At 37.8% G+C, this 15,522-nt stretch overlaps 1 protein-coding gene across 4 annotated transcripts in view; it reads right to left on the reverse strand.

Annotated features, from left to right (window-relative positions):
• The window catches only part of LOC129754469 (adenosine deaminase AGSA-like), a 40,156-nt gene that overhangs the window by 17,497 nt on the left and 7,137 nt on the right, over positions 1-15,522 (reverse strand). The window contains exon 1 of one of the 4 annotated variants that reach the window (XM_055750567.1): positions 108-188. The exons of 2 other annotated variants lie outside the window; for them this stretch is intronic. The gene's annotated coding sequence lies outside the window, so the exon portion shown is untranslated. Of the gene's footprint in view, positions 1-43; positions 189-15,522 lie in introns of those variants that run through there. One more of the 4 variants, XM_055750565.1, reaches the window with a different exon arrangement.

Below are 15,522 nucleotides of genomic sequence, written 5' to 3' on the forward strand. Positions count from 1 at the left end.
CAGCTCAAACGCGAGGCTTAGCGAGTCCCAAAATTTATGTTACCTCTCCCACTAAACAGCACCGTGTTTTAGTTTTTCGAATTCCTATCACTAAAATTGATGCTTACTTTTGCACCAAATAATGAGCGCGATGGATTACCGGCGGCTGATTTCGAACGACTAACCATTGAAACTGCTCCCGAAATGAATTGACCGCGCATTTGATGATGAACCTAGCAAGCGGACGAACAAACGGAAGTTGGTTGGTGCATTGCATTTGTCGAGTCGAGCTCAAGAGTCATCTACGCTGAGAGTGAATTAATTTCGAGAATTTCTGTGCTTGGTGTATGAATAGGAATAAGTAGGTATGGGAACGTTTCTGTTCGAAGTTCTCAATGGTTTGTGGTGTAATATGCGAGGCAGCGTTAGACCGACTAGATAATTAACTTTCTAATCGATGTTCAAACATTTTGTACCAGAATATAATGCAATGCTGTAGGTATTTTAATTTTAGTACAAGAGAATAAATCACCAACCGTTGAATTCGAAAAAATGTGCCCGATATTACAAACCAAGATCTGGAAAACAGGAAAAGTCTTCCAAGACGACAAATATTCGATAAAAGGGTGAATGGAAGTGCCAATCATTTTGACGAATTGATTTTATATAAAATCGCTGTGATTTATTGTTATGCGTTTCTTGCTAGTTCAAATCCCCGAAAAACGCAGATTCAACTGCGTACTGTCAATTGGGGCATCATAGAACACTTTTCAACTTCAATGGCTTCTTAAAACTTAATGACCCTAGATATTCATACCGTACATAAACATTTTTAAGGATGATAGGATATCAAATTGACCTAGTCAGAAAATTATTGTTTTCACCAGTTTTTTTTAATTTACAAAAACATGCGATTTTCACCCTACTAAGAAAAAAGGACAAGTTGCAACAATCTTTGTTTTTAATGAAAATCAAATGAAAATGTTTGAAAATTAACTGTTTTAGATATACTTGTGATATCATAACGCTTGATGCACCAAATTTGGTATTGTTCAAATTTAGTTTCACTTTTTTTTTTGTCAAAAATGTTTTTAAAGATAAAGCATGAAGGTACTGCATACATTAAGGGGTAAAAAAAATACTACAAAACATTCTACTAGCTGATATCACAAAAATTAATGTTTAGATAGAAGAAATTGACAAACACGTGATGCAAAACAATCATATTCCAGCATATGGAAACGAGATTCAAAAGATGAATCATTGATTTGCATGTTTATGCATTTAAGGCCAGACTGGTAACTATATTATAAAAATATTTACATATTTTAAAAAATGGTGATTGTCTGAAAAATATATTTTACACCAACAGTGTTGGTATGGGATAATAAAAGCAATATGAAGTTTGTAGGTTATATCATTAAGCCAATCCGTCATACGATGGAAAGAGCTGCTAAAGTCGCGGGACAAGGTTTTTGCTACTGAATACAGACCGGAATCGTGTTTTTTTCGTGATCTTAATTTTTTGTTGAAAAATTTGCAATATAAGCGAAAAATACTATCGCCATATGATCGGAAATGGTTTGCATCAGATGTTCACATTGGCTTATGGTGAAAATAGTTATTTGTGATGTTGGGTTTTGTTTCTTGAAAAAAAAAAGCGTTGAGCGATTGAAGGGAACGCAAATTTGCATCCAATATTTATGCAACAGGCGGATGCCCTGAAGTTGCCAAAAATCGCAGGTTTATGTTAAAAAATTTGAATGCACAGATATGAACAGCAGTTTAAAAAAAAGTAATTTTCGGGTGACTTAGAGTGGTGGGATTTTTGTTTCCTTTGCAAGAAATGTGTTCGCCGCATGCTTGCTTTTTAGTTGCCAACGGAGGTTTAAGGCATGCTATGATTTTTTCGGTGGTCATTTTCTAATGGAAAATCAATGAAGTTTTGAGGGATGTAGCTGCATCAAGCTAGGTATCATTGATAAAGGATCGATGGATGAAACTATTTTAGAAAGAGATGTCACCACTAGCGTGTAGAGCTGTCAAACCTCATGACCAGAAAAACCTATAGCGTAACATTTCATAGGTGTGAATGCAGCAGTTGGTTTGATTTGAAGAAAACGTGTTTGAGATTTTAATTGAAATAAAACACATTTTGTTTAAAAAGTAATGCGTGATATTCACTGGTCGATTGTCAAAAATACTGCATATATTCAGTTAGATTCTGATATTTGCAAGTTTTGCCCTATCTTCTTTTGGATTTCAGTTACGCCTGGAAGTTTTGCCCAACTGATCGATCGTTTTGTTTTGGTTTTGCAAATAATTTGTTTGGTACTACTCGAAAAACTAATTATACCGATGAAGAGTAAAAAAAGATAACAAATCTATTTCTAATCTGTTTTAAATTTACCGATTATGAATTAAAGAAGTACCTGAGTACATACAATCAAATTTACTATCCATTTACGTCTATTTATTTATTTGATCTTCGCAAACGGTTCACAGTATTTAAACAATAAAAAGAATATACTATTCTAGATTAAAACACGTTCTTGGAAATATTAAAATCGAATACACTAACCACTTCATTAAAACGAGCGCAACATGTATCTCAAGCATTGTTTTGACCATTTTTTTTTTACAAGATGGAAATTTGACTTCAAACCATAACAGCCGGGTGTTTGCTGCCGTGAGTGGGTTCGTCCCACTAAAACCACCTTGGGCTTCGTGTGTCAGATGTGCCCCATGGTTTCACCCTATGATACTACGTCAAAGGGTAGGCTGTGCTCGTGCACTTATACATCTCACCCTTTTCCTGTTTCTCAATTTTTCCTCAATTTCCCCTTGATCATCGTTCTGCTTTATCCTTTTTCTCCTTTTTCCTCCTTCTCCTTTTCCTCTATCGCCAACTTCAGAGTGGTACGGAAGACCCCGAAACGTGTGCTGGTTAGGTAACGCTTTCATAATAACTCACGCCCGTTACAGCATCCACTATCCCGGGGACCTCGAAACGTGTGCCGGTTAGATAACGCTTTCAAAGTAACTCGCGCCCGTCACAGCAGCCACTTCCGCAGGATTTCTAACCACCAAGGCATGGCCGATTGAAAAACTACCAAACTAGAATCCCGACACGACCACCCCGAATGGTATCTCCGCTTCCTTTTGCTGCAGGAAAGATCGTAGCTGAGTACGTGAGACCTTTTAAGTCCCACCACACGTATAAGTCCAGATTAGGGTTATACCGCGCCCTAAGATCGCGTTGCTTTTGAATTGAAGTGTCATACGAGGCCCAAGACCTTCCATTAGCTTGTCAAATTTGGTTGACTATCTCGCTCTCTCCGTTCATCATCTTTCCTGATTCTTATCAGATCGCGCATGATTTGCGAGATTTCGTCGACTATAGCATGCCACGACTGATCGTCGCGACACATTTCACTCACTATGTTTTCAGCGTTCAAATTTTGAAGTTGTTGACGCCTTGAAATGAACCTGGGGCAGACAAAGAAAGCATGTTCTGCCGATTCTTCCGTCTCCATGCATTTCGAGCAATAAGGCGAGCTGATAAGCTTAAATCGATGAAGGTATTGCTTAAAGCACCCATGACCCGACAGGAACTGCGTCAGGTAGAAGTTGACCTCTCCATACTTCCGATTTACCCAGTCTGAAAGTCTCGGGAGTAGCCTATGCGTCCATCTTGCGTTGTTCGATGCATCCCATTGCTCCTGCCACTTGAGCATTGACGCTGCTCGTTGAATTTTACGCACTCCTCTAACAGCTCTTGCTTTGTAACATTCCATATCCTCCACCAGAGTTATGTCGATGGGAATCATGCCCGCGATGACAAAAGCTGTATCTGCTGATATGGTCCTGTACGCACAGGAAACTCGCATGGCTATCAACCGATGTGTGCTCCGTAATTTGGATCTGTTGCGCTCTACCTCTATCGCGGAGCTCCAGGCCGCTCCTCCGTATCGTAGTTTCGACAGTGCTACGCTCACAAGAAGACGTCTCTTGCTACTCATTGGACAGTGGCAGTTCGGCATAATACAGGCCAATGAATCTATGACTTTCGATGCACTTTCACAACAGTTTTTGACATGCGCACCAAAACTTAAGCGATGGTCGACCATTACTCCAAGGTATTTCAGCTGCTGTTTCGAAGATGTCGTGTGCCCTCCAACACTAATCTCCATGTGCGGCACAACTCTTTTATTGGTCACGAGCAGAACTTCAGTTTTATGGTGAGCTATTTGAAGCTTAACTCCCTCCATCCAGATGCCAACCCTTTCTACGGACACCGTTGCAAGGTCTTCTACCTCCTCGATTGTTTCGCCGGTAATCATTAGCACGATATCGTCAGCAAATCCGACTATCTGCACGCCTGCTGGTAGTTTCAGCGTTAACACCTCATTATACATGGCATTCCAAAGCACAGGTCCGAGTATGGAACCCTGTGGAACACCCGCTGTTAGGGCATTAGTTCGTAACCCAGTTTCGGTTGCGTACGTCAGGATTCGATTTTCAAAGAAGCTTCCTATTATCCTGCAGAGAGTATTGGGAACAAGCATCCTGTGGAGTGCTTTGGCAATCGCTTCCCAGCTGGCATTGTTGAAGGCATTCTAAACGTCGATCGTCACAATGGCGCAGTGACGAACACCTGTCCGCTTCTTTTTATATGGGCGCTTCGCGTACTCTGTCACCATACGGATGGCGTCCACCGTAGATCTCCCTTTCCGAAAACCGAACTGTCTGTCCGACAGTCCACTTCTGCCTTCTGTGTAGATAATAAGTCTGTTTAATTTTATCCTCTCCAGTAGCTTACCAAGGGTGTCCAGCAGAGAAATGGGTCTGTATGATGATGGATGCCCTGGGGGTTTCCCAGGTTTCGGTAGTAGCACCAACTTCGCCGTTTTCAACGAATTGGGAAAAGATCCCTCGTCGAGACACTTTTGTAGCACCACTCTGAAGGTATCCGGAATGGTCTGTACCGCCACCTTCAGCACTGCATTTGGGATTCCGTCCGGACCAGGGGCCTTATTCACCGCAAGTTTCTTAGCGATAGTCACAAGTTCTTCGTTCGTTACTGGCTCGATGTAGTGGGCACCCGCGTCGTACGGGGTAAGTGGCCACTGCGTCGGGCCATGCTGCGGGAAAAGATGTGCAGCGATGTCTCTCAGTTTTTCCGGACACTTTTCGGTCGGCGACCTTGGGCCACCGAATCTCGCCAGTGCAACTCTATAGGCTTGGTCCCATGGGTTATCATCTACGCTCTGGCATAGCGCTCTGTAGCAGTTTTCTTTGCTTGTTTTAATAGCTCGCTTAAGTGCCACCCTGGCTGATCGGTAAACGGCACCTCTCGTTTCTCTATCGGCTTCGTTTCTCGCCCGTTGAGCTCTTCGCCTGGCTTTTAGACAGCTAGTACGAAGCTCAGCTATTTCTGAAGTCCACCAGTAAGCTGGTCGTCGCCACCACTCCGGTGTATTCCTTCTGGGCATGGTCATGTCGCACACCGCTACCATCATTTTCGTCAGCTGCTCAGCATTACGGACCTGCGATGCTTCCTGCATGTTAATAGCTTCGGTGCACACTTCCTTATCGAAAACTTTGGTCTTCCATCTCCGCTAATGGACTGGCAGTTGCCTTACTGACACCGGATTTCGGTCTCCTACTCTATAACGTATCGCCTGGAGGTCGCTGTGCGTATAATCGTCACACACTCTCCAATTCATGACAGTTTTCAGTGATGGGCTCGCAAAGGTGATATCTATCACTTACGTTCTGTCTGGCATTACATGCTTGCGATAGGTGCTGGTAGATCCAGTGTTGCAAAGCTCAACCTCCAGTCTCGCGAAGGACTCTAGCAGGTTGTGACCCCTAGGATTGTTGCCCCTACTACCCCAGTTAACCGCCCAAGCGTTGAAGTCTCCTGCTACACACTACCAAAAAAATCTGTAAAATTACATCACATATGATGTAAATAAAAAGAAGCATCATATATGACGGAATATTCAGTGCTAGTTGGAAATTATATCATATCATATGTAAAATTTTGCAACGTGTAAAATAAAAAAAGATGTAAAATTTAGCAACGTGTAAAATAAAAATGATGTAAATTATAAAATCACTGAATGTTGGAAGAAAAACTTTCCAATTGGAATTTGTTTTGTTTTATTTATTGTTAATATGATTCAATACTGGAATTTTCACGTCTCTTAATAAAAATAAAACTCATCTATAATTAATATGATTCATTTTATTAAGCGGCAAAAATTTTTTTAACACACATTATATTTTATTTCTTTTATTTTTTCCGCGAAGTACCGGATCCAATGTTGAACACCGTGGATCCGCTTCCAGAACAGCATCCCTGTTTTTCGGATATCTCCGGGAACCATCAACACCGATTAACTTACTCGCGCGCGGGGAAAATTCTTTGGCACACGACTTGACTTAACCGTTTTTGTCACATTTGTCTGGTCTTGTTCTTCACAGTTTATAATTTTACATGACATTATCACGTTCAGTGTATTGTAATATTTCATGTCGTGTAATTTTGAGAAATTTCCAATTCAGTGTTGTTGAGAATTTCGTGTGACCAAAAAAAATTGTAAAATTACATCACATATGATGTAACGAAAAAGAAGCATCGCATATGATGGAATTTTCAGTGCGAGTTGAATCTTACACGTCTGCAATCTTCAACAGACGAGTAAAATTTGAAAGACATGTAAATATTAAGACGTGTAATATTTAATTCGCACTGAAAATTCCGTCGTATGTGATGCTTCTTTTTATTTACATCATATGTGATGTAAATTTACATCAAATAATCGCGTTCCGTGTCAAGTAATAGTTGTGTCATTAGAATTCAGTGCTGTTAAGGATTCAACTGTTTTTATTTTGTAAATTTACATCAATAAATCGCGTTCCATGTCATGTAATAATGAAGGTTTTCAATTTCAGTGTCGTTTAGGATTCAGATTTTTTTTCTGTGTATCACTACAGGGGCCCTTCCTGTCAGTTCGTGAGTGAGTTCATCCAACATTGTGTTGAACTCCCCGATCGTCCATCTTGGTGGAGCGTAGCAGCTGCAAAAGAAGATGCCGTTGATTTTAGCAATCACGAATCCGTCCCGAGAATGTATCACTATCTCCTGGATAGGAAAACGTCCCGTGGCGTAGATAGCAGCTAAACCGGACCTGTGCGCTGTCCAATTACCGTTTCCAGACGGAATTCTGTATGGTTCTGATAAAAGCGCCACGTCGCACTTTCTTTCGCCTACCGTTTGCTCCAGCAGAAGCTGTGCGACCTCGCTATGGTTGAGGTTTAGCTGGATTACATCCAATTATACTGGCTTGCCTTTGCCTTTTTGTATGCCTGGCAGTCTAAGCCACCAGTTTCGTGAGCATTGTCATTCGCCTGCTTGCACAGCATGCATTTCGGTTGATTTTTGCAAACTCTAGCGAAGTGTCCTTCTTCACCACATCTTCGGCAACATCGTGACCGGTCGGATCCGTTGCAGTTTCGGGATTGGTGACCGAAGTCCCAGCAATTAAAGCAGCGTTGCGTTTGTTTTGGTATCCTGGGTGCGGTTCTAAAGTGTCCCGCTGACCATCCAACTCTTACACTCCCTACCGTCAGGCATTGTTTTGACCATACTCGTCGAACAGCAAGCCTGAAGAAATCCTGGGATCCTATCCTTTTATGTCTATAATCACTGAGTTTTTCATTTCAAGATTTCTTATATTTTGCATACTCTACAAAATTCTAATACGACCAACCCAAAAATCTATCTCGTTACTGTACCGCCATCTGTTAGCAGTAAGCAGTTTGTTTGAAGATGCGAATCACAGCAAGAAAAATTCGTGTAATTTATGACCGAAAACGATGTACGAAAACGGAACATCGATTTTGATGTAAAATTCTACCAAGATGTATTTTTAAAGGCGTGTAAATTTAGATCGAAAACAATGCATGAAATCGGATGACGAAAGCCGTCGTGTAAAAATACACAGGGATGTAAATTTTAAGATTTACTATCGAAAATATTAGAAATCTTTGTTATATATTTAGGTTTTTTTCTGTTGTCTCTCAACGAAGACGCCGCTTTTATAATTTTAATTTTTTTGAGCCGTTTCAAATAAACGAATTATTAAAAAAAATAATTTTAATTTTGTTTATATTTCCAAAATTAACCTTAAATTATATCACCCACCCACGGTATAAATATATTATATTATATTATATTATATTATATTATATTATATTATATTATATTATATTATATAATAAATATACTATATTATATTGTACACCGTGTCACCCACCATCACAAACAGCGTTAGCAGGGACGGGATTAGGGGAACTGGGTATAAAATGCGCAGTCGGGACAAGATGCGCCACCATCAGTATTTCATTAAACAAACATTGTTCAACATTTCTGAAAATGTTAGTTCGTTCTATTTACATTTTTATGCTTTAATTTATTCCTAGTTTTCAGACCACATAATTTATTGAATTTACATGAAACTTTGCTAAATTTAAAGAAAAAAAAATACTTTTGTATCTGACTTAAATCCTTAAATTTACCATCCTAGCTTTCAAAGACCTCGAAAGGTTTTGATTTTTACTAATGTTACTGTTTTGTTCTTTTTTACTTTCAAGAGCGAATATAGGCGCTTTATCCTCGGTCGATGAGCAGAAATGAGGGTACTCAAAAATCAATAAAGCAAATATCAACATTATTAATATTAAATAATTTCAAGTAGGGGAGATGAGGGTATAACGAGCACCCAGGGCATAATAAGCACTCCTTTTTTCTACAAAAGTACGTATTTTCTTAAACAAATTTTCGTAAGGACTTGTTTCGTACTACCTGTAGTATTAATTTTTCACCAAAAAAGAAATATCCTTTTCATTTTTACAGAAATATCAAATAATAACCAGCTAGGCTCTCAAGTGACGAAAATATTATAATTTTTGAGCACCACCAAATAAGCTTTTATGACCTTTAAATCATCTTGATCTGAAATGTACGCACTGCAATATGATCTACACATTGTTTCTCAATTTTCAACATCATAAAATTTTCGATTTTTCCCTTTAATCAATTTTAAAACGCTTTTTTACTTTAATTTGTTCACTAGAGGCGAACAGAGCACTAACAATGAAGGCATAATGAGCACTTTCTGCCGGGGAATCTAGCAGCGAATTCAACTCGATGAAGTCAACTGAATAATAGAGCTACAGCTTGACTCGTCGATTTGGCCTATTGGTAAGGTGTCGGAAAGGTAATCAGTAGACTCGGGTTCAATTCCTGTTCGAGAGGATTTTTTTTGCACATAGGGGAAAACTGTACAAGACGCACCACTTAAGCATAATTGCTATTTACAGCGATACCAATCATCTAAGAACCAAATTGAAAGCTTACGACGATTCAGGGATCAGATTTACGTATTATCAAAAACAAAAAATATGATAAAAACACGATTTTGATTATATTTTTGTAAAAAACTTCAACAGCTAGAAAACAAGCCGCGGGGTAGAACGCCAAAACTAGTGGACAGAACGCGCCAAGCGAAAAGGGTGGTAAGAAATGAAACAATGATTTTAAAGAATGTAATGATTTAAACATAAAATGTTCAATTAAATGTTCATCATATTTTGTAAACTAACCATACTTTGGCATAAAAACATTTACTTATGCTAAACTTATCGAAAATTTCGCTTTTCAAAATACACTTTTTTATAGACTTATTGGTAAAACGCCTTCAGGTAGGCAACGAAATTCAATTTCTAGACTGATATCGCGGCAAACATGGCGGCAGATAATTTTTTCGAGTCGAATATTGGTGCACCTTTTTCACTAGAACAAGGACGAAGTTTATCATAATTATGCATTGATATCGTAATTTGGGAGTCAGCAAATAAAAAGAATGGCATTTTGTTTTGATATTTGGGTTTTCTCAAAAGTTAACAGCATTCCAAATTTGAGCCTAAAACACGTGGTCTTGTGGGCATTCTGCCCCAATTCTGATATGATTGATTTTAGTTAAAATTTGTATGAAGTTAGCAAAATACAGCTAAATATTTATAGTCATCCGAAAGTGCATGCGAGTGGAAAAACGATAAGCTGCAGTTTCATCAGATTGCCCAGGCTAGTTAACCATAAAACCTTAAATGTTAACCATGAAAAATAACAGGTTTCACGCTGATTCCATTAATCCTCCGTTTCTAAGAATTTAAGTCGTTTTTATGAACTTTTCATCTAAAAAATGATGAAAAAGCTTGTTTGCTACAATATAAATGAAGAAAAACATCATTCGAAGCCATAGGTTAGTGATTTTTTGAGAAAGAATGACATGGGCCATCTTACCCCGCTGGTGCGTCTTGTACAGTTCTCCCCTACCATTCATGATTGATTTTTTTTGATTGTTACATTATACGGCTAATAGCATCAAAGCATCATCCGTCAAACAAAACACCAGAAACATAATGTATGAGCATGTGTTAATTCTTTGAATTCTACTATCAGACCTAGATTATTTTGTTATTGCTTTGTTTGATGAATCTACGCCTCACCGTTTAGTAGGCCAAATCGTCAGACGATACAAGTCAAGCTGTAGCTCTATTAGTCAGTTGACTTCATCGAGTCGAATTTGCTGCTAGAATCCCCGGCAGAAACGCTCATTATGCCTTCATTAATGGTGCTCATACTGCCTCGGGGGGTTTCTCATTATGCCTCTACAGTGACTGGTTTTCAGCTTTCGGCAAAAATTTTTAAAATGCATTTTTAAACGTTTTTATCTACTTTTTCAAGTTTCATCCAATTAGGCAATAGACTATTTGAGTGTCTGAACACGAAACAATGATGTAATTCACATATTACAGCTATTCTCTATGGTTAAATAAGGGTTTTGCTTAAGGTGGGTTATGCCCCCATCTCCCCTACCCCAGATGAGAAACCTTGTTTTATGATGATGATGATGGTTACCTATGTTTAAAGAAGTTTCGAGCCACTAAGATTAAAAAACTAGAGAAGAAACTTTTTTTTTTATCATAGTCGTTTTGCCATCTTTATGGCATTTGCGACTTCTATCAACGTTGCAGTTTGAGCAATGTTGTCGCGACTTCGACAGCCCACAGGGGCTAACCCTAACGACACGGTGTCAGACTGACACCAGACGTCAACAAGAAGGAAGAAGGTGTAAAGGAGATGAAAATAAACACAAATTGAAATAATCCTGAGTCATTTTGACTAATTTTGAAACAGCTTGCTAGTGGTGAATCTTGGTTGCGCGGAATCGTTATTTTCTCGACTTATTCGATTATTCCGTCGTTTTTATTTGCTCGCTTATCGCTTAGGCCACGGGAAGATTAATACGGCAGAAACTGTACCGGAAGTAATTTGTTGGTTAGGTTTCGCAGTTGTGAGTATAAAAGATTAGGATAGTTTCCCGCAAATTAGTAATTCCACACTATTTGTTAAGGCACAGTTGTTCTGGCATTTCGGATTGTTGGAATACTTGGAACGCTAGAAATATAGTAGGACACTCGATGTAAGTTGAAGTTATATTATTATTGTGAACCTTTTAATAAAAAGAATTATTAGCTTTTAGCTACACCCAGCAAAAACGGAGTTGCTTAAAAGGGTCCGAAAATCGTTCCAACAAGCAAAGTTATTGGAAAACTTATCCGGTACAACTGTTTGATGTTTACTCTTGAGCTCAAACTCGCGGGCATCTGCTCAGGAGGCAACTGACTTGGCAACTTACTGTGCTATATCACGAGCCTTATGGAAGAAACAATTTTTATATCCCATTTGAAATCTCTTGTAGATTGTTCAACCAAGTGTATGTATGTTTTGATTTCAATATGAGTGAGGATAGTTTTAGGCGTAGTTTAAGTAAACAGTCTACATATAAGAAATAGAGTTATCGAAGACCGAGACCAATAAATAAAATAAATATGCAATCAGTGCAAAGGGATATGGGGTTTAAATGTTTTTTTTTTTTTTTTGTGTAATCCGAGGTTTAACCTATTCGAGGTGGCCTTTCCCCCGACTTCCTCGGATAAGTGGGGTTTTTCTGTATGAAAAAAAAATAATAAATCGCTTCATTTTTTCAAGTACATTCTTTCAGCCTTAGATTTCCGTTAGAAGGTGAATTTTGTGTACACATATAATGAAGAACCAACCAAAACATAGAAATAAAATGAAGTAGTAAAGATTTCAAACTATTATTTTTTTAAGCTACTTACCTTTTTTCGTCCATCGAGTGGAGTGAATGGGGATAGTTAAGGTTGCCAGAATTTTTTCAGTACGCATCCGGGTCTGACAAAACCTAGCTTAATCCAGGCAATTGATCATAAAATGACGACCAAAAATCCGGGCAAATTTTGTCAAAACTCAGAAATTACTGAAATTTAATCGACAGATTTTAAATTTAAGACTCCCGAAAAACTATTCATAATAATTTGTATTAAAACTTGCTCCAAAAATGTCCCTCTGGAGGCATGAACAAACAATTTTTACATGACTTTTTTTTCTTGTTTGATTTGCTAAAATAAACTGAATGAATCCGGGCAAAATCCTGGCATTTTTCAATGTAATTCGGGAAACAGAATTTCATATTTAGGCACACCCGGATGAAACCTTAGGGATAGTGGATTATTAATTGAACACCACGATATTACAAAAATGCGTCCATTTTTGCTCCCTTTATTTTAAACGCAAATCAGTGCGTTGTATTTCACCTCGCAGATATTATTATTTCCACGCGCCTGTCCACCACGAAGTCATTTTTAAATGATGTGACGAAACTTCAACTGTGCTGTGTAACAAATCGGTCGTTTTTTACGATTTCGTAGGCGTATTGCGTCCTTCAGGCGCAAATTTTGGTGTAACACACATTGCACACTTTTTATGAGTTAACACTCGGAATTTAAGGTAACTTTCAAGCCATTATAACTTATTTATTTTAACTCTAATCGTGGTGCAATTTCGGGTGACAATGACAAATTAACAACACTAACATTCAAAATCGACCTCTATTGGAATAAGTTATTGTTGAGTATGGAACAAATCCCTGTTGCAAAAAATGGTGTGATGAGACGCGACGAATTGTATTGGATTGCTCGTAACAAAACGCACTAAAATTGAAAGCAAAAACTAAAAGTTTTTTTTGTCAGTTTATAATAGTCGTTTTCAAAATTGTTCGTTACATTCCGTCAGTGACAAAGCAGAAATCCGCAGATAATTTTGAAAATGTTGAAAAGTCGCCAGATGCTACGCAACAGAGCAAGAAGATTTTTTCTTGTGAACGATTGCATAGAAAAATCTTTCATTGGTTGCAAATTATTAAAAAAAATCATTACGAAAGTTTTCCTAAATGAAGTAAGTGACGCAACGCTGGAATACGTCATTTTGTTTTTCCAATCCCCAGTAAATAACTTCTTCATTACCCAAGTAACAATTTTAGCTTTATTATGGTCCTCAAAATGTCGTTTGGACCATAGCATTAATCTTCATAAAAAGCTAAAGCACATTCTATAACATCACCTGGACTCTAATAAAGCCAAAATCAGGCTATTTGGCCCTATCCTAGGAACGTCAACATGACCAATCATTGTTAGTCATCAATATTGGTCACCTTTTAAAAGCTATTATTATAGCTTTTAAAAAGCTATTATTTAAACATGTTTGAAATTTTTGTTTTTTTTCGGTTCTGTGAGTTCTCGGAGTTTTTTTTTTATTTTTTCCAGCAACCGTAATTGTTGATGAAAGATGATTGCATTATTCAGATATGATCTGGTAAAATTAATAGCTAAAAAACCAATGTTTTACCCATATAATGAGCGTCTTTTCTACTGCCAGTCAAGATTTTAGGTAAAATGTATATGAAATATTATCTTAAAATAAATGCGCCTCGTCAAATCTGATGGTCAATCATAATGGGATTGATGGAAAAAAGGCCTGAAAAAATATTTTCCAATGCTTGCATTGTGAATCCATCAACATGGCGTCATTTTGTACCCTTCGATTTTGCAACCAACATGGCGTGAGTCAATTCATAGTTTTATTATGGTTTAATGATGACCCCAAAAAAAGCTACGATTTGACGTTTCTCTCGCAAGCCAACCGCTAAGGTTGAGTTCCTCATTTCTGAGTTGTTAATCATTAGTACAGTAAATGAGGACAGACTTTTTGAATGAAAAGGGATTGGTTTTCAATGACCCGTGGAATAAATCATGAGTTGAAGTCAAATTTCTTTGTCTGACGCCATCTTGAAATCCAAGATGGCGGCTTCCGCTGAACTTTAAAATGGTGTAAATGACTTGAAATCGCATGAAACCTCAACAAAATGGGTATCGGGTGAAAGGGCTAAACGAGTAGAAGTCGAATTTCGCTATCCGACGCCATCTTGAAACCCAAGATGGCGTCATCCGCCATCTTAATGCTTAATGCTGACAAAATGCTTAATGCTGACAAAAAGTCGCATTAAACCACCACTATACGAGTATTGAATGAAAAGGCTAAGCTAGTTAATCAATGAAAATCGCTTGAACACAACATTTTTTCACGTAATACTACATTAAAACTACTATTTTAAAACAATTTAGATCATTTTAAATCACTTTTATTATTTTTTCATTATGATTCTAATGCATTTAGAACTTTTCTTGTTTTGTTTCTAGTTTTTAATTTTTAATTTAGCGAAAACTATAAGGTTATGTTTTTTCTGTTAACCGTCTGATTTTGGCACATGTGCCAAATTCGATGTTGCCAAAAACGAACGGGGTCTGTATTGTGGTGGTTTTTGTGCGATTTTCAGTCACTTACAGATTTTCAGAGAAACGCGAAAAGAGATATTTGACTTCTATCATTTAGCCTTAGCACCCAATACAATATATTTGGGAGTTTCATGCTATTTTCATTCATTTACAGTATTTTTAAGTTCAGCTGAAGCCACCATCCTGGATTTCAAGATAGCGTCAGAATGCAAAAATAAACTTTTTATAGCTTATCCCAATTGACAAATACCCATATTTTGGAGGTTTCATGCGATATTCAATGATTTAGAGCATTTTTAAAGTTTATAGAAAGTTGCCATCTTGGATTTCAAGATGGCGTAAGATAGCAATATTCGACTTCTACTCGTTAAGCCCTTTCACCCACTACCAATTTGGGGATCATGTCATTTTAAGTCATTCACTACATTTTAAAGTTTAGCGGAAGCCGCCATCTTGGATTTCAAGATGGCGTAAGATAGCGTAATTCAACTTCTACCGGTTGATTTCTTTTAACTTATACCCCTATAATACAGGTTTTATGCGATTTTCAGTCATTTACAGTATTTTCAAGTAGAGTGGTAGCCGCCATCTTGGATTTAAGATGGCGACGGGCAACGAAATTTGACTTCTACTCGTTTATTACTTTCACCTAATAACCATATTGTGAAGGTTTCACGATATTTTCAGTAATTTACAGCTTTGAAAATAAAAGCGTAAGCCGCCATCTTGAATTAATGATGGCGTCAAGCAACA

This window comes from Uranotaenia lowii, chromosome 3 (genome assembly GCF_029784155.1).
Source record: "Uranotaenia lowii strain MFRU-FL chromosome 3, ASM2978415v1, whole genome shotgun sequence".
NCBI lineage: Eukaryota > Metazoa > Arthropoda > Insecta > Diptera > Culicidae > Uranotaenia > Uranotaenia lowii.